General features: G+C 46.3%; 1 long non-coding RNA gene across 1 annotated transcript; it reads left to right on the top strand.

The window, feature by feature from the left end:
- The first annotated feature begins 10,401 nt into the window (after positions 1-10,401).
- LOC308357573 lies at positions 10,402-16,561 on the top strand. The gene is made up of 3 exons (XR_013968212.1): positions 10,402-10,510; positions 15,475-15,552; positions 16,145-16,561. It is a non-coding gene; the product is annotated as an uncharacterized lncRNA (long non-coding RNA).
- Positions 16,562-18,503: the final 1,942 nt, after the last annotated feature.

Below are 18,503 nucleotides of genomic sequence, written 5' to 3'. Positions count from 1 at the left end.
GCCCCGCGGGGGGTTGGGAGCGCTGGCCGCACCCAGGAAGGGGCCCGAGGCCCGGGCGGCCTCAGAGAGACCTAAGCTGGAGGAAGGAGCCGCGCCTCCGTGTTGTGTCTGTGGGAGGGGACCCCACAGACCCCCACACGTTCCTCCCCTCCCCTGGGCCCCGGCATCAGATGTGCTGGCAAAGTTTGCAGTTGGAGCAGGCCCATACTGAAGGCCCCCAGCTGAAGAGAGTGGTTGGGACTGAGGAAGGCTAATTTCACCACGAGGGCCCCAGAGTCGCTTCTCCCTGGCAGACCGCCAGGGGGCGTGCCCCCCCTCCCCTGCGCCTCAGAGCCTTGGACACCTGACCACTGGCTGGCCCTCCCGCTTTTTGGCAGCTCACCCTCTTGGCAGTTAACTTGGGGCGGGGCTTGGGTGACTACCATAGGTTGGGAGCACAGGGAGGAGAAAGCAGTGGCCGCTGGAGGCTGGGGAGGTGACTGAGGGGTCCAGGCGGTGGGAGGGCTGGGCCTTTGAGGCCATCAGAGGGAGCACTCTGTGAGCCAGTGGCGGGGGTCCAGGTGTGGGAGGGCCTGGTGCCCCCCAGGGGTTGGGGGCACTCACCCCACCCGGAAAGGGGCCCCGGGCGGCCTCAGAGAGACCTAAGCTGGAGGAAGGAGGCAGCACCTCTGCGTTGTGTCCCCCTCCCCTCCCCCACAGACCCCCACACTTTCCACTCCTCCCCTGGCCCCCGCATCAAGATGTGCTGGCAAAGTTTACAGTCAGAGCAGGCCCCACACTCAAGGCCCTGGGCTTGAAATCTTAGCAATGCTTTTTCCACCTGGAGGAACCAATCCTTAGAGAAGTCTGCCTCTTTCCAGCGGTGTGAGCCCGCTAAGTCATTTCAACTCCCAGAGCCTGAAACTCCATTTTGTCAGAAAAAATGAATGAGAGACTATGTTAGAAGGCTGTTAAACTTGTAAACGATTGCTGCCTTTCTCAAGCCCTCTGCGGCAGCTGCATTGAATATTTTACATAGGTCATCTCAACCCCAGAATTTAGGGTTCTCACTTTTATCCTGCCTGTGAGCAAATATGCACTCTGAGAGTACAGCGACTTGCCCAAGGTCTCAGAGCAAGTGAGTGGTGGAACCAGGACTGGGTGCTAGGAGAGGCCGACTGCAAAGCCCACGCTTTGATCCACTAAGCTGCTTCTTCTGTCCTTATTTACATTATAAGAATTGTTGTTAATGCCTGGGTTATCATTTTGCTTGCTTGTGGGAATATGGATATATACAAAGTGAGTTACAGGGCTCTAAAGTTATTCCTGGAAAGATGAGAGGCCCTGGCATCAATATGCTTCCGATTTGGTACAGGCTTTCCCAGAAGTATAGAATTCTTTTTGTTCCTGTGGAAAGGAACCAGAGCTGATATTGCACAGTTCATTGATAGGTTCATGCACTAGGAAATTAAAATGGGAAACAGTGAACTGCTGATGGTTATGGTCAATATTTCTCTAAAGGAAACTCCACAAAGAAGAATGTCAGATGCAGGGGAATACCCGCTAGAAGAAGCAGAAAAAGATGAAGAAACAGAAGTGGAAGAAGGGTGTAATCAATATGATAGAGAGCTGGAAAGTATGCAACAGGAATTAAAAGAAGATGACGTGTTAGTACAGAGGAAGGCTCAGCAGGAGGGGATCAGGAGGAGAAGGAAGAGGAAGGAGAAGAGGAGGAAGGAGTGGAGGAGAAAGGGGAGGAGGGAGAAGAGGAAGAAGGAGAGGAAGGAGAGTGGAGGAGGAAGAGGGGGAGGGAGACGTAGAGGAAGAGGAAGGAGGGAGGAGTTGAGGAGGAAGGGGAGGAGGGAGGAGTAGAGGAGAAAGTGGAGGTGGTGGAGGAGGAAGAGGAGTTGGGGGGGAGGAGTAGAGAAGAAAGGAGAAGAGGGGGAGGAAGAGGAGGAATGGGAGAAAGGAGAAAGAGGGGAAGAGAAAGGGGAGGAGGAAGACGGGGAGGAAAGGAAAGAGGAAGAAGAGGAGGAAGAGGGGGAAGAAGATGGCCAAGAGGAGGAGGCTGCCAGAGAAGAAACAGAGGAAAAGGCTGGAGAAGCAGAGAGGGAGGAGGCTGCCATTCAGGAGAAACCACAGCGAAGCCTCAAGAAATCATCAAGTCCGTGACCAGTTTGGAGATACTTACACTGACTGATTCCCAGTCAGGCACGTCAGGAACTTCCCTAGTAAGTAGTAATTTTAAGTCATTCATCTATTCTTCCTTTCATTCATTCATTCATTCATTCAGAATCATGGAATGCTTACCATTTGCCAGGCTATGGGGAAAATACAAATAAGATACAGTCCATTCTCTTAAGGAGCTCTAGGGTGGTTAGGGAGGCAGACTGATACCTGAACACCATAAAACAGTATCCTAAGTGCAGTGATTGAGTGATGCATGGGAGATATTTAAAAAACAAAAATGAAGGACACTTAGCCCAGGTAGGAGGATGGTCAGGGAAGGCCTCCTGGAAGAGGTGTGCAGGGGAGCTGCCAGAAAGGGTTCCTAGGGGTTAGTTGGAATGCACTTGTCTTAGAACAGAGTCAGCATAATCACAGTAATGTAGGCTCTCCCCCCGAAGGAGAACTCAGCTGAGGTCCAAGGAGAAGTGACTGTGACTCGCCCATCCTTGGAGATGACCAGGGCCACTTAGAAGAATGGTTTTGCTGTGTAGTTCTGCTCGTAGGCCAAGAATAAACCTGGCACATGCATGATTCATGTTATTTAAGTACAAAATGTCCCAGGCTCCTTTTAATTTTTTTAAATTATTATTATTTTTTAAGATTTTACTTATTTATTTGACAGAGAGAGGGAGAGAGAGCACAAGCAGGGGGAGAGCGGGAGAGGGAGAAGCAGACGCCCCACTGAGGAGGCAGCCCAATGTGGGGCTTGATCCTAGGCCCCAGGATCATGACCTGAGCCAAAGGCAAACACTTAACCGACTGAGCCTGCCAGGTGCCCCCCAGGCACCTTTTTGAAACAGATCACAGTTCCAGTGTGAGGCAAACACTAAGGCTGGCTGAGTTGGAACAGAAAGAAAAGTAAAGGAGGGAATGAAGCAGCTATACACTGTATTTGGAATCCCAATCTTTTATTTCTTTTTTAAGAGAACCCTTAGCGAGTCAAAGGATGCCTTAGGATCAGAGCATTTGGAAACAAATGAGCCTTTAAGAGACTTGAGCTCACAAGGAGAATTTCTTGATTTGGATCAAACGGGTTCCCAGGAACCAGAGATTAGTTTCCCTGAAACACAGCCCTCAAGCGAGCTTGGGGAGAAAATCGACCAGATGCCCCAGGATGAACCGGGACGGGAAAGGAGAGAGGAAAAAAGATGATCAGACTTAAGTGAGCGACGAGAGGAAGAATTCCAGTCCAAAGCAGAGATCCCCGAGAAAGCACTGGTGTCTACCAGCGAGGACATGTTGTTTCGAAAGGATGACCGCGCCAACGTGTATCCTTTGGTAAGGGAGTGTAACATGGTTTTTAGTGTCCTCTAGTGCTTTAAAGGCATTGTTAAATAAGGGATTTTATGCATATGGAAGAAAAAATACCACCAGAAATATTCTTTGGAACTAATAATAGACTCGTATGTTTTAAAGTTCAGTTCAGCGCTCTGGAAGGACATGTGTGACAGGAGTGCTGCCTCTGGGCCTGACATCCGGGTCGGACAGTGTTGCTCCCCAGGCAGGAAATTCCGGATGTGGTTTGTCTGTTACATAGGGTGCCCTTTCTTGTGGGAGACTCAAGGTCAATCTCTCCCTCTCCTCCCCATCCCCCTTCTTTCTCACTTCCTCCTCCTGCTCCTCCATTCCTTTCCCCTTTCCCTCCTCTCCTCACCTCTTCTGCCTTAGATGGCTTGATGCCTCTTCACAAGCTCCTAAAGCCATTCCAGGCTCCTAAAACTGCACGTTCGGAGATGGACCAGAAAGCAAAAGGTATGAAAAAGTGAAAGCCACTGAGAAAGGCACCAGGGGGTCGACTGGCATCTGCCTTTGCCACACAAATGTTACCATTGACCAAGAGAAGGACGAGGAGGAGAGTTTTTCCCTTCTCCCTCCATGTGCCACTGAATCAGCTCCCTTTTTCCCTGTAGATTCAGCCTTTGGAAGATTTGTAAGCGATCGGATGCACGTAAAGTGTTTGATGTAGTTCTGACACATAGTGAGCACTGGACGGCTGTTCACATCTAGATGATGATAGCGGTGGTGGTGGCAAGGATGGTAGTGATGATGAGGATGGTGGGAAACTCCTAGTGGGAGATGCAGACAACTGACAGCCTCGTTTCTGTAGACTGGGTTTACTTTGAGCAGTGGAGTTCAAGGTCAAAACTTGGGCTTGCCCAGTCTGAAAGACAGAACCAGTTTTAGAGCCCATGAAGTCTTTTGGCTTGTTTAGCCAGCTAGCACGACATCCGGGGGTATCGCTAATGAGAGCAAGTGTCCTGTGTGCCAGGGGTTTGGGTCCCCCATTAGCCTTGGGCTCACTGCACAACTCAACTCTTCTAGACCACCTCCCTCCGCAAATTTGTTTAGCTCCTTGGGGACACCCTTTCTGTTCCTTTCTCTTTCCATTCCTGTATTGGTTTTTTTCTTTCTCTCTTTTTAAAGATTTTATTTATTTGACAGAGAGAGAGAGAGAGATCACAAGTAAGCAAAGAGGCAGGCAGGGAGAGAGGGGGAAGCAGGCTCCCAGCTGAGTGGAGAGCCCGATGCGGGGCTCGATTCTAGGACCCTGACGTCATGACCTGAGCCAAAGGCAGAGGCTTAACCCACTGAGCCCCCCAGGTGTCCCCCCTTTTTTTCTTCCTGTTAAAATGAATAAGAGCTCTTAAAGAAAAAAAAAGAAATTAAAGCAGGGGCACCTGGGTGGCTCAGTTGGTGAAGTGTCTGAGTCTTGATTCCAGCTGGGGCTATGATTGTGATCTCAGGGTTGTGAGCTTGAGCCCCGCATGGGACTCTGCACTGGGCATGGAGCCTGCTTGGGATTCTCTCTGCCTCTCTCCCTCTGGCTCTTCCCCCTCTAAAAATAAATAAGTTAAAATAAAAAAAATAAAAATTCAGGCAGATTCCTCCTCTCGCACAGACCACGCCAAATCCATTTCCTGGAAGTGACTACCGTTCCAGTTTGGTGTTACTGTATATCTTTCCAGACCTTTTCCTGGACACCTACGGACATATCTGTGTGTGTGTACACACACGACACACGCTAGGTTTTGTTTTCTTTACCAGTCAGATCTTCTGCATGACCACTTAGTATGTCTCAGAGGGTTTTCTGTATCAGAGCGTGTAGAACCACTTCCTCACTTTAAATTCAACCAGTGCCCTGTTATGGATGGCCGTTTTCATTACTTCTGATTTGTTCTCACCCAAGGGGCTTCAACAAGTATGTTCCTGCCTCTCTCTCTGCCTGCGGCATCCCCCTTTTCCTTTGGGGTCCCTGCCTTAACCCAGAGGCCTGGAATAATTCAGATAATTATCCAGGCATAACCCTGGATACCGACTTCCACCAAGAAAACAAGGTGTCATGCATTTATGAGAAGGAATCTTTGATGATTGTCAAATGCAGTGAAATCTGCTTTGGACCCTAGCGTTTTCTGTTCACGTTTGGAAGGTTGCTGTAAGAGCCAGCTAGCTCCATGATCATTCACCACGAACGGTAACACTAGTGCCCAGCATCAGCTGATACTGTGTGCTTTCAATGAGTGTGAGCGCTGCTGGAGGAAGGAGGTCCTGTTAATACTGAGTGAGTCAGTTGCTAAAAGTCTCTAATCACTTAGCCATCCCTTTAGATGCTACCACATTCTATTAATTGGCCTCGGTTAATTTTTTAAACAGAATGTTTTTATTTTAAGGAATGTCTACACCCAGCATGGGACTGGAACACTCCGAGATCAAGAGGCATAGATAGGCTTTACTGACTGAGCCAGCCACACGCCCCTAATAGGACTATTTTTTGGAGCAGTTTAGATTGATAGCACATGAAATGACAAGTGCAGAGTTCCCATATACTCCCTTGTGCCCCCCACCAGGTTCCCCTTTTGTTAATATCTTCATTAGTTGGGGACGTTTGTTAGAGGTGATGAGCCCATGTTGACTGTTACTATTAACTAACATCCATATTGTACTTTAGGGTTCACAACTGATGGTGTGACATTCTCTGGGCTTCGGCTAAGGTATGATGAGGTATATCCACCATTGTAGTGTCCTATAGACTTGTGTCATTGCCTTCAAATCCCTCGTGCCCCACTCTCCATCCCTGCCTTCACCCCCTCGCTCCCCGGCAACCATTTTTTCCCCCTGTCTTCATAGTTTTTCTTTTCCAGAATATCATGTAGTTGGAATCATACAATGTGAAGTCCTTTTTTTTTTTTAAAGATTTTATGTATTTATTTGTCAGAGAGAGAGAGGGAGAAAAAACACCTGTCGGGGGAAGGGCAGAGAGAGAGAGAGAGAGAAACAGACTCCTGGCTGAGCAGGGGACCCAATGCAAGGCTCGATCCTAGGACTCTGGGATCATGACCTGAGCCGAAGGGAGACACTTAACCAACTGAGCCACCCAGGTGTCCCCACTGTGAAGTCTCCTTAGGTTGGCTCCTTTCACTTAGCAAAATGCATTTCAGATTTCTCCATGTCTTTTCCTGGCTTGCTAGTTCATTACATTTTATTTCTGAATAATACTCTTATTGTATGAATCCAGTTTTTATAAACTGTTTTAATCACATCCTTGATTTTTATAAAAGACTTTGCACACAAAAAATATGCATAAGTAAACTACTGTTGAATTAAAAGTAGTAGTCAGATTTATAATACCTCAAATTTTTCATTTCAGAAAATTTCTATCTTGGATTTATTCCTGGGAATATGGATTTTTTTTAAGATTTTATTTATTTATTTGACAGATGGAGATCACCAGTAGGCAGAGAGGCAGATAGAGAGAGGAAGGGAAGCAGGCTCCCTGCTGAGCAGAGAGCCCGATGTGGGGCTTGATCCCAGAACCCTGGGATCATGACCTGAGCCGATGGCAGAGGCTTTAATCCACTGACCACCCAGGCGCCCTGAATATGGAATTTTAAATCATGCTTAGGGAATTTTGTCTCTCTGTGCTTTATTCTTCCTGGGAAAATGGTATATGAGGACCAAATACAAATAGTCCCAGCTGAATAATTGCCTTTCTTAAGGAGTTCCTTAGTGACTATACTGTAACTTGACCCTTCCATATATTTTCATGAAGTAAACTGAATTTCACAATATTAAGTGCTCACTGTGTGTCAGTTACTGAGCAGTCTAGGTTCTGGGGATGAGGAGGATAGGACGTTCTTTGTGTTTACTGTTGACTTTCTTTTCTTTTTTAAGCAAGGTATAATTCACATACCATTAAATTTACCTTCTTAAAATTTAAAATTGTGGTAAAATACACATAAAGTAAAATTTGCCATCTTTTAAAAAAAGATTTTATTTATATTTTGACAGAGAGAGACACAGCAAGAGAGGGAACACAAGCAAGGGGACTGGGAGAGGGAGAAGCAGGCTTCCCAAGGAGCAGGGAGCCTGGCAGGGGCTCGATCCCAGGATCCTGGGATCACGACCTGAACCGAAGGCAGAAACCCAATGACTGAGCCCCCCGGGCACCCCTCATCTTTAATTATTTATTTATTTATTTGAAAGGGGGTGGTGGGGAAGGGCAGAGGAGAGTCTTAAGCACACTATTCCTGGAGCCCAATGTCGGGCTGGATGCCACAGCCCTGAGATCACAACCTGAGCCAAAGCCAAGAGTCAGTTGCTGATCCACTGTGCCACCAGGCACCCCTAAAATTTACCATCTTAACCATTTTGAAGTGTACAGCATCGTCGTAGGTACATTCACACTGTGGTGCAACCAACGCCTGAAACTCATCTCGTGAAAAGGAAACTCCCTACCCATTGAACAACTCCCCGTTCCCCAGCCCTGCCCCTGGCAACCACCATTTCACTTTCTGTCTCTACGGATCCGACTCCTCTTGCGACCATGTCATGGAATCCTACCATATTTGTCTTTCTGTGACCGGTGGATTTCACTTACGTGATGTCCCCAAGGCCCATCCACGTCGTAGAGCATCCGGTCTCCTTCCTGTGGAAGCCTGAACAACACTCACATGTTGTTCATCCATTCGTCCGTCACGGGACACTTGGCTTTCTTTTACCTTCTGGTTTCTGTGAAGTATGCTGCTCTGAACATGGGCGTGTGAATGCCTCTTTGAGACCCTGCTTCCAGTTCTTTGAGCTAGGTGTCCAGAAGTGTCATTGCTGCGTGATACGCTAACTCTGCTCTCAGTGTTTGGGGAGCTCTCCCTGGGGTTTTCCACAGCCGCTGCACCATTTCACATTCCCACCAAGAGTGCCCAGTGGTTCCAATTTCTCCTCATCCTCGTAAAATTGACCCCTTTAAAGCGTATCATCCATTGCTTTTTAGCATGTTCACAAGAATGTGCAGCTGTCACCACTGTCTAATTCCAGAACATTTTCATCCCCCACGAAAGAAATCCATATCCCCTAACTGTCACTCCCCGACCACCTCCCCCAGGTCCCCAGCAGCCACTGGGCTCCATTCCATCTCTATGGATTAGACGGACCCTGCACTGCGTGTGGCCCCTTTCACTCAGCGTCATGGATTTGAGGGTCCACCACGCCCTAGCATGTGGTTGAGGACGTTCTCGAAGTGATTTCCCTCACTTTGGACTGATGATGTGAAATCCTTCCCCTCCAGAGACGGTGCCAGGAGTGCCTGGCGTCACAGTTCTGGGCTCCGTGCACTCAGTGTCTTGCTGGTCTTGCCTTTGTCTTCCAGTCCATGACTTGGTCTTTCGGAAGGAACAGTTCTCTTCCCGTTTCCTACATTCAGGATGAAAACCAGCGAGTCCTTCTGTACGTCTGTGCTCACACTGAGGTCATCTACGATGTCTTCAAGAATACTCAGCACCATCTTCAGATACGCAAGTTTTTGTTGCTTTTTAAGATTTTATTTATTTATTTATTTATTTATTTATTTATTTAAGAGAGCAAGCAAGAGAGAGCAATAGGGAGAAGCAGACGCCCCTGTTCAGCGGGGACCTGACATGGGGCTGGATCCCAGGACCCTGAGATCAAAGACTTAGCTGAAGGCAGACGCTTAACTGACTGAGCCACCCAAGAGCCCCCAGACACATATTTTAATAAGGACCTTCCTTAAGTCAATGCCTAGGTCAAAAACATCACAGAGGGTTTCCCAAAAGCCTAGTCCATACTCAGGGATCCATGCCATGTAGGTGCAGAATTTGCTCTCTAGATGTCCAGAAACACACAAGCCCAGCAAGCAGCCCTTCTTGGAGCTCAGTTGAATGTGCGGCCCTGAGCACAGTGCTGATGGGAGGGAGAGGGGGCAGTTTGTGTCTGCAGAGCGAGGAAGGAGCAGCAGGCAGACGGGCTGAGAAATAGGGACCATGCCAGGCAGCTGTCCAGCCTCCTGCAGAGTCAGGTGGCTGGGGGTGGCCTTGACCACCCATCCATCCGTCCATCCATTTGTTCATTGATTCCACAGGTATTTATCAGAACCTCTTTGTTTCAGATTCTGGGTCTGTAGTCATGAACAAAACAGATCTACCCCCCCCATGGAGCTTATAGTCTCATAAATACACAACTACGAATTACAAGAAACACTCCAAAGGAAATGTGGGCTGCTGCAGGAGAGAGATCAGGAGTGAGAGATGGCCCTCCAGTTGGTTGCGCCGGCAAACATACCCTTGGTGCTGAGATCTGACTGACTGAGGAGAATGAACCAACCAGGGGCAGTTTGGGGAGAAGCAGTCCAGACCCAGGGAGCTCCGGTTTGCAGGCTGGTATGACTGACACGGAGTGAGCAAGGGAAGAGGAAGGAGGAAAGAAGTGGGCTATTCCCTGGCAGGGAGCACTAGCATCTTGCTTGTTTCCAGAAGGTTCCCGAGTTACTGGGAAAGGATTGTGGGGGGATGGGAATGAAAGCAGAGAGACCAGCGGAGAGGCTTTTGCTCCAGATCTGCTCAGTGGCCTGAGTGGACACTGTTTAAGGGAGATGAGGCCAGCAGGGCTTCAAGGGGGCTGGAGGTGGGATAGAACCGCAACATTTATTCCCCACCTGGGTTCAGAGTTGGGCACATGCCTAGATCTGTAGGGAGCCCCTGTCCTTGGGGGAGTGTGGCTTACCCTTCGGGGGTTTTGGGGGAGAGAAAATCGGAAAACCACTGGTTATGGAGAAATGCCAGGGAAAGGCCGTAGGAGTGGAATTGTCAGCCCAATGAACCTGGAAGAGGAGCTTAGTTCTCTGTGGGGCTCCAGCCTCTCTGGCCATCCTGAATGTTTCCGAGCATTTTCTCTGCATTTCTGCAGGCCACGCTAACGTGATCTCCTGCCTCTGCATCAGTGAAGACAGGCGGTGGATTGCCATGGCCAACAAAGGGCCCCACTGCCTGATAATCATCTGGGACTCCTTCACAGGGTAGGCGTGGCACAAGCCTCTTTTTCTCTACTCAGTGTAGCGTATCTGCAACAAAGGAGAAATGCCGGTCTGGGCATGCAGAAGCCAGCAGTGGGATGCCGGGTGAGGGTGAAGCGTCCTGGGGAGGCTGGCCGTCCTGTTGCCTTGAGGCCAGGTCAAGTGACATTACCTCGTGAATTTCCCCAGTTACAATTCTTGGCTCTTTAGGCCTAGAAACTTGGTGTGGTGATGTCCCAGAGTAGATGAGGGAGGTTAACACTAACCCAGCTTGGAGGCCCAGAGAAGTGAAGTGATTTTCCCCATCTACAAAAAAAGAGGCTGATCATACCCACTGTTTTAGTTTCCTTGGGCTGCTCTAAGAAATTACCACACGCTGGGGCACCTGAGGGCTGAACAGGTTAAAGCCTCTGCCTTTGGCTCAGGTCATGACCCCAGAGTCCTGGGATCCAGCCCCGCAATTGGCTCTCTGCTCAGCAGGGATCCTGCTTTCCTCTCTCTCTCTGCCTGCCTCTCTGCCTACTTGTGTGTTCTCTGTCCATCAAATAAATAATTAAAATGTTAAAAAAAATTACCACATGCTGAGGGGCTTAAAATAACAGGAAGTTATTCCCTCACAGTTCACGAGGCTGGAAGTCTGAAATTAGGGTGCCCAAAGGGGTGGTTCCTTCTGGGGCTCTGAGGGAGAACCTGCTCCAGGCCTCTCTCTCAGGTGCTGGTAGTGGCTGGCAGCCCGTGGTGTTCCTTGGCTGGTAGACTAATCACTCTAATCTCTGCCTCTGTCTTCACGTGGCGTTGTCCCCTGTGTGTCTGTTTGTGTCTGCACTTCTCTGAGCTCAGCAGTCATTGGTTTTAGGATCCATCCTAATCCACCCTCATCTGAACTAACACATGGGCAAGGACCCTATTCCCATATAACGCTCACATCCTGAGGCTCTGGGTGGACCTGACTTCTGAGGAGGCCCTCAACACACTGCACTTACCTTACAGGACTGTCAGGAAGCCCAGTAGCGCACAGTACATGGCCCATGATAGATGTTCATGTGCGTTTTCTTTCTTCATTCCTGGTCCTAGAGGCAGAGTGCAGTGCTAGATTAATTGATAAGATTGTGAGGCCCTGGTTGGCTTGTGGGGGTGGTGACATGGGGGTGGATGAGTCCAGTTGGGGACGATTAGGAAGAAGTTGTTTAAAGCTCTAGGGTGTTCTGGAATGTTAGGTTGAACGTTTTAATATACAGGTCCCCCAGATGACTGGTGACCTCCTAGGGCCCTGTTACTTAATCCTGGTCCTCATCTTACTAGACGTCTCAGTGGCATTTGACACTTGTCATTTCCTTGGCTTCTCTAATACCACATCCTCTTGGTTTTCATCTGCGTTCTGAGACTCTGCTTCCTCTGGCCCAAGATGGTGAGGAGGACGCGGCTGGTCCTTTTCTCCAGCCAGGAGGGAACAGACCTGGGGTGGTAACCACACCATCGTCATCTCCCTAACCACCTCATCATTCCTCTTTTCATGGATGAGGAAGCTGCTGGAGAACATTCCACCGGGATGTCCCGGGGACATCTCCTGCTAAAATGTCCCCAAGCCCTGTTGCACCTCCTCCCGGAGGCCTTCTGAATCCGCCTCTGCTGGCCCTGCCCACCTACTCCCGCCTGGCCAGCCTCCTGCTCTGCAGCTTCACTCTGCCACCCAACCTCCAGGATGGCGATTTAGAATACACATAACATGAAATTGACCATCTTCACGTTTTTAGAAAAGATTTCCTTATCATTTATTTAAGAGCAAGAGAGTATGAGTCGGGGAAGGGCAGAGGGAGAGGGAAGGAGAATCCTCAAGCAGACTCCTCGCTGAGTGCAGAGCCCATCATGGGGCTCGATCCCGGGACCCTGAGATCATGACCTGCACCAAAACCAAGAGCCAGCCGCTCTACCAACTGAGACATGCAGGCCCCCCATTGTAAAAAATATATATTTCTTTAATTTAAAGGTTTTATTATCTGCTGGAGGCAGAGGCTTTAACCCACTAAGCCACCCAGGCGCCCCAAAATATGATTTGTAAACGTCTAATTTGGTGGCATTAATTACATTCACAATGTTGTGCGACCACCGGCACTATTTCCGGAACATTTTCATCACCCCAAACAGAAACTCTGTGACAGTGAGCTCCCCATTCTCCTTCCTCTCGACCCCTCATCAACTTTCTGTCTCTATAGGGTTGCCTGTCATCATTTTATGTCCGTGAATCATACGTGGCTTTTTATGTCTGGTTTTTCTCTCAGCATAACGTTTTCAGAGTTCTCCCGTGGTGTGGCATCAGTTTTCAAGATTCTATCACATGGATATACTGATTCTGCTTATCTACTCATCTGTTGATCTTTAATAATCTTTTAATTGAAAGCTAACGTCTCCTCTGGCCACCATCTCCAATCTTTGCCCTCTTCCTGGAGGGAGTCCATTTGGTGTGTTTCCTTCCAGAACATTTGCTGTTGTCCTAAATACAGATACATGGACATCAGCGTGTAGCATCGTGTGGTTGTTTTCCACAGCATTTTGAGTGTGACCTTTTCCCAAAGGCAAAATCCGTTTGTGTTACTCCCCTGCTGAACACCCTTCAGAGGCTGCCTCTTGCCGACCCAGCCTGGGATAGAGGGAAAAACGCATCTTGCATCCTAGTCACGGGAACTCGTCCCCCAGCAAGTGGAATTCCCCTTCCGTGTGCCTGGCTGTCCCCTGGGGCTGTCACATGCTTCCAGCTGCAAGTAGTGGGATATCCGACTTACACATGAGGGAAAGTTGTTCTATCTGGTGACAGAGTCCACAGGAGGAAGGGTGGGCCCGTCACGTGTGTCTCTTCTCTGAAACTGTTGCCGATAGCTCCCCTTCCCCAGGCGCGGCTGGCCCCCTAAAAAGGCTTTATTTTTTGCTTTTTTTCTTTTCTTTTCTTTTTTTCTAAGATTTTATTTTTTTATTTGACAAAATAGAGAGCAAAAGTAGGCAGAGAGGCAGGCAGAGAGAGAGGGGGGAAGCAGAGTCCCTGCCGAGTAGGGAGCCTGATGTGGGGCTCGATCCCAGGACACTGGGATCATGAGCAGAGCTGAAGGCTTAAGTGACTGAGCCACCCAGGTGCCCCTCTTTGCTTTTCTCTTGCTTGTAAAGCTGTCTCCCCGACTAGACTAGGGGTGACTCTGGCAGCGATTTTTTTCTTCTTTTTAGCTGCAAAGTAGAGTGTATCTGTGGTTAACAATTCAATATGTCAATACAAGTTTTATGATATAGTAAATGATGACTTTGGGACCCGGAAAAGGTTATTTGGTTTTAGAATTAATATTCACTTTATTAAAGTTATAAACTAAGAACCATAGTTTTTCCTTAAGCTTCTCATTCAACTTAAAAATCTTACTCCTTTTATAAATCTAGCAGATTTTTACAGTTGCCTTTAAGGGTGTTTAGATTAATGTTTGACCCAACTCACAAATTTGAATATTAATTCCTTTTAAACATTTTTAAACTGCACTTAGAAATCGAATATATTTGGTTTTATCTCTAAGTTCTTTAGTAGTCTGATTAAAAGATAAACCCTTCACACATACTTAGGGAATTCTTGTAAATCTAATAAATTAGACCTAACTATGGCAAATCTTAAATTCTCACAAGTATTCTAATATTGTTTATAAACCAGTGTGATTTGAATGGAAGATCACAAGTCTGAACCAATGACGGGCTTTAAATTAGAGTCACAGATTTAATCCATCAGAGGCTCTGATATGTTAAATTCTTTGAAACATCACCCATTCCTAAGCAAAACAAACAGATTCTCTTCCCACCATTATGCTTACAGACCAGGCCCGGCTGACATCACTGGCTCTCTGTTTAATTCTGGAAAGCCACAGGGATAAGATGCTTTTCCCCACTAAGGACATCATGGTGGCATTCACAGCAATGTTAGGACCACCTTCTCTCAAATGATTTTGGGGGCTAGTTCCCAGGGGGATGAAGTCTTCTCCGGTGACAGAGAAACAGCCAGGTCCTCAGCTGGGGCACAGACTTGGTCCCAGCCAGTTGGGGCACTGGAGTGACCTTCGAGGCCTGCCGATATTTCCTATAACAAGGGCTCTGCAATGAAAAACAACGGAGAACCACCAGCCCGTGGTCCTGGATCAGGACGTCCTACCACCCGGCCTTCACTCCCCCGACCCCCGTGCTGCCGCTCACTCACATCACTCACAGCCTTGCTTCTGTTGTGTTTCTCTGGCTCGCTTAGATATTTAAGTATCTCATTTAATTCTGCATGTGACAAAGATTTTCCTGCTTCTTAGGGTTCTACAGTCTTGTCAGGGACACAGTATAGTAGTGAATGAGGGAAGGAAAAGTGAGTCCTTCCTTACCCAGACACGTCTCCAGAGTCACCCTTGTTTAGTTTAGAATCTGTTCCTTTAGACTCTTCTGTGCACAGAAATGTGTGCACTCTCTCAGCTTCTGCACTTTGTGGTTTCCTCACTTGCATAGTTACCACAGGGTTGATTTATGGGAAGGGAGCCAGGCGGTCCATGCTATTCACCGTGTTGGCAGGAATCAGAAACTCTTTCCGGTATTTGGCATCACTCCAAGTTACCTTGTGGCCTTGTCAAATTGAGATATGTGTATGCAGCAGTTTTTGTCCACAAGGACACAGGGTAAAGGTTATTAGTGAATATTGTGCTACTTTTGCTTGTTCCAATTTACAGATGATGAATTATAATAAATAAGACTAAATAAGAAATGGGGACGCAATTGAGACCATTAATTTTAACGCTCAGGGTTTCCATTCTACTCCTATTGCTTACAAAGTGCTGTTGTCTTTTCTGTTTTATATTCCTACTCAGCAATTTAATATAATATAAATATTATTTATTTTTAACGTTTAGCTTAACCAGAGAAAAACAGAAAATTTGTCATAATGTAATATATTTCCATATATTGTATTTCAGAACCATCTTACTTTTAATCCAACAAATAATCAAGAATTGGTGAGCAACAGTAAAACACAGGCAATATATTATTTGTGGGTAAGTAAAAATATTTTGATTTGTCTTAAATGTAGGGACAAGTATATGTTCATTCCCCAAGTACAGATGTTTTGGTAATGTAACAGTACAGTACCTACTTAGGAAGCAATAAATATGTATTAAAATGTTTTGATTTAATTCTAGCATTGACTTTAGTCTCATTGGAAACTAGTGTATTAAATCAGAAGCAGATAATTTAAATTTCATTTAATTTTTAAAATAATGAGGTGAATATTTATTTGAATATATTTAACATGTTTAAAAAATACAGGGTTTTTCAAGACCTTGGTTTTTACCCCCTTTTAGAAAGGAATTAGCAAACAGATCAGCAATGTATCTACTGACACAGGGCAGAATCGTGAGATTAAAGAAACATTAAAGTTAAACATAGAATTACCACATGACCCAGCAATTCCTAAATCCAAAAGAATTTAAAACAGGCATTCAGACAAATACAAACATACAAACGTTCATAGCAGCAATATGATTGTCAGTAACCAAAAGGTAGAAGCAAACCACCTGTCCCTCAGCTAATGAATGCATAAACAAAATGTGGTCCATCCGTACAATGGACTATGATTTGGCCACTCAGAGGAAGGAGGCACTGACTCCCACTACGACATGGATGAACCTCGTATACATCATGGTAAAGGAAAGAAGCCATATACAACAAGCCAGGTGCTGTATGAGTCCATCGATGTGAAATGTCCGGAAGAGAAGAGTCCATTGAGACAAAGTACAGAATGGTGGTTGTTGGGCCTGGGGGAGGGGCGTGCATGATAACTTAATGGAGGGGTTCTTCCTTTTGGGGTGATGAAAATGTCCTGAACTAGACAGAGGGAATGGTGCCCAGCATTGTTAGCGTACTAAGTGTCCCTGAATTGTACACTTTAAAATGACTAATGGTTGGAATGCCTGGCTGGTTCCGTCAGTGGAGCACGTGGCTCTTCATCTTGGAGTTGTTTGGTGTAGAGATTACTTCAAAATAAAATCGCTATTTATTTATTTATTTATTTATTAAGAATTTATTTATTTATTTGACAGAGATCACAAGTAGTCACAAGAGGCAGAGGGGGAAGCAGGCTCCTTGCTGAGCAGGGAGCCCGATGTGGGGCTCAAACGCAGGACCCTGGGATCATGACCTGAGCCGAAGGCAGAGGCTTAACCCACTGAGCCACCCAGGCACCCCTCAAAATAAAATCTTTATAATTAATTGAATTTAAATTTTAAAAATATTTAAGGCATAAAATCTTTTAAAAAATAATAAAATGATTAATGGTTAATTTTATGTTATGTGAACTTTACCTCAATTGGAAATGCAAAACAAAAACAAAAACACTGATTCAATCACCAATTTTCAGGGCTAGTTGTTACTTCTGGTTCTTATTGTAGCTTTAATGCCTTAGAAATGTAGCATTCAGATTTTCATTTAGTACCTTTTAAGGTCACAATCGTTTGTGGCTTTTTTTTTTTTTTTTACATATTTGCTTTTCTTTCAGAATGCTTTCAGATGTTCCTTGAGGCAGGTTCTCTTATCTGAGGAGGTTGCAAAGCTCTGACCCTGTTTAGATGCATTCCTTTTGATTTTTGTGGTTATAGTAGTTCTTTCTTTTGGAAACCAGGTCTTTTTGTAGTAGTGATTCTTTTTTTTGTACCCCTCAGTATGAAGAGGGAGATATAGTTGCTCACAGTGCCCCACGTTGAACAGAAAAAGTGAGTATGCTTCCTGCATTTTTATATGTCAGAGTTGTGGAGAGTAAATATGTGTAAGCTTAGTCACTTCGGGCTACTCTTTGTTTGTGTTGATAGTACACCATGGGCAAATCATTTGACATTTTTACTTGGGTCCTTTACCGTATTGAATTGTCAGCGGAAAATAATGGAACCATTGTTCAAAATAAAATATTATGGAAAAGAAATTTGACTACCCTGAGAAAATACCCCCCAAAAAGTGATGGCTTCACTAATATATGTGTGCATATGCCAAAGAATAAAAGTTATTTCGTAGTGATGTAATGAGTTGAACGTGAGTGGCTCATTTTTAGGCTACCGGGTTTTCAGAATAATAAAACATGATCTTAGGTATTTAGATGTTTCAGAGCCAGTATAAAGGTGGTGTGGCAGGTGTTGGAGGAAACAGGTTATCTTGCCTGCCTGCTCACCTGGAGCCATCGTCACATCTGAGGTGGACTTCGGGTCCCGTCTCCTGCCACAATTTCTGCATTTGTCACCCATGTAATCTGCCCTCAGTGAGCACCTTAGGGTGTTTCTTCTGCTTCCTTTCTTCAGTCTTGGTAGGATTTATAGAAATTTATTTTTAAGAGGGCATGCAAAAAAGAAAAAATTGAGATGGATGCATATAAAGATGATTCTGTCCAAACCTCTCTTTCATAAATCAAAATTATCAAACAATAAAGTCAATTCTCATTATGTGTGGCCGTTAAGTTTCACAAAGTCTCTGCAGACCTCAGCGAGTACAAAATCATTGCTCCTAGGAGAAGGACAGGATTAGGTTCCTGCCAGCCTCGGGTCATAACAGTTTCCCCGACAGATAGATACATAACCTTGTCTTATGTGTGTTTTCATTTGAAGACACCGTATTTAATACATAATGTTGATGCATTAGCGCCGACTCACAGCCAGCACTCTGAAACACATGCCTGAATGACGTTTGTCTAACTCAGGTATATTCTCTGGAAGGTCCATCACTAGACTGCCTTTCAGTACCGTGTTTGCGTTAGTTTAAACACTGCCCTCACCGACAAAAAGCACCTCAAAAACGTGACCCACGTGGCACTCAGCAGCCCCTGGAAAGACACTTGTTTACAGTTTGAAAGCTGGAATAGAAGGCAGAGCATGTCCTCACTGGACTCAGCTAGGAACGTGTGCACAGGGAGAGTCAGATGTTTGCCACTCCGCATTTGCACGTGTCTGCAAACCATCATGAAAGG

This window comes from Martes martes, assembly GCF_963455335.1.
Source record: "Martes martes genome assembly, chromosome: 16".
Taxonomy (NCBI): Eukaryota; Metazoa; Chordata; class Mammalia; order Carnivora; family Mustelidae; genus Martes; species Martes martes.
The sequence above is the reverse complement of the archived record's forward strand: the minus strand, read 5'-3'. Positions and strand labels throughout refer to the sequence as shown.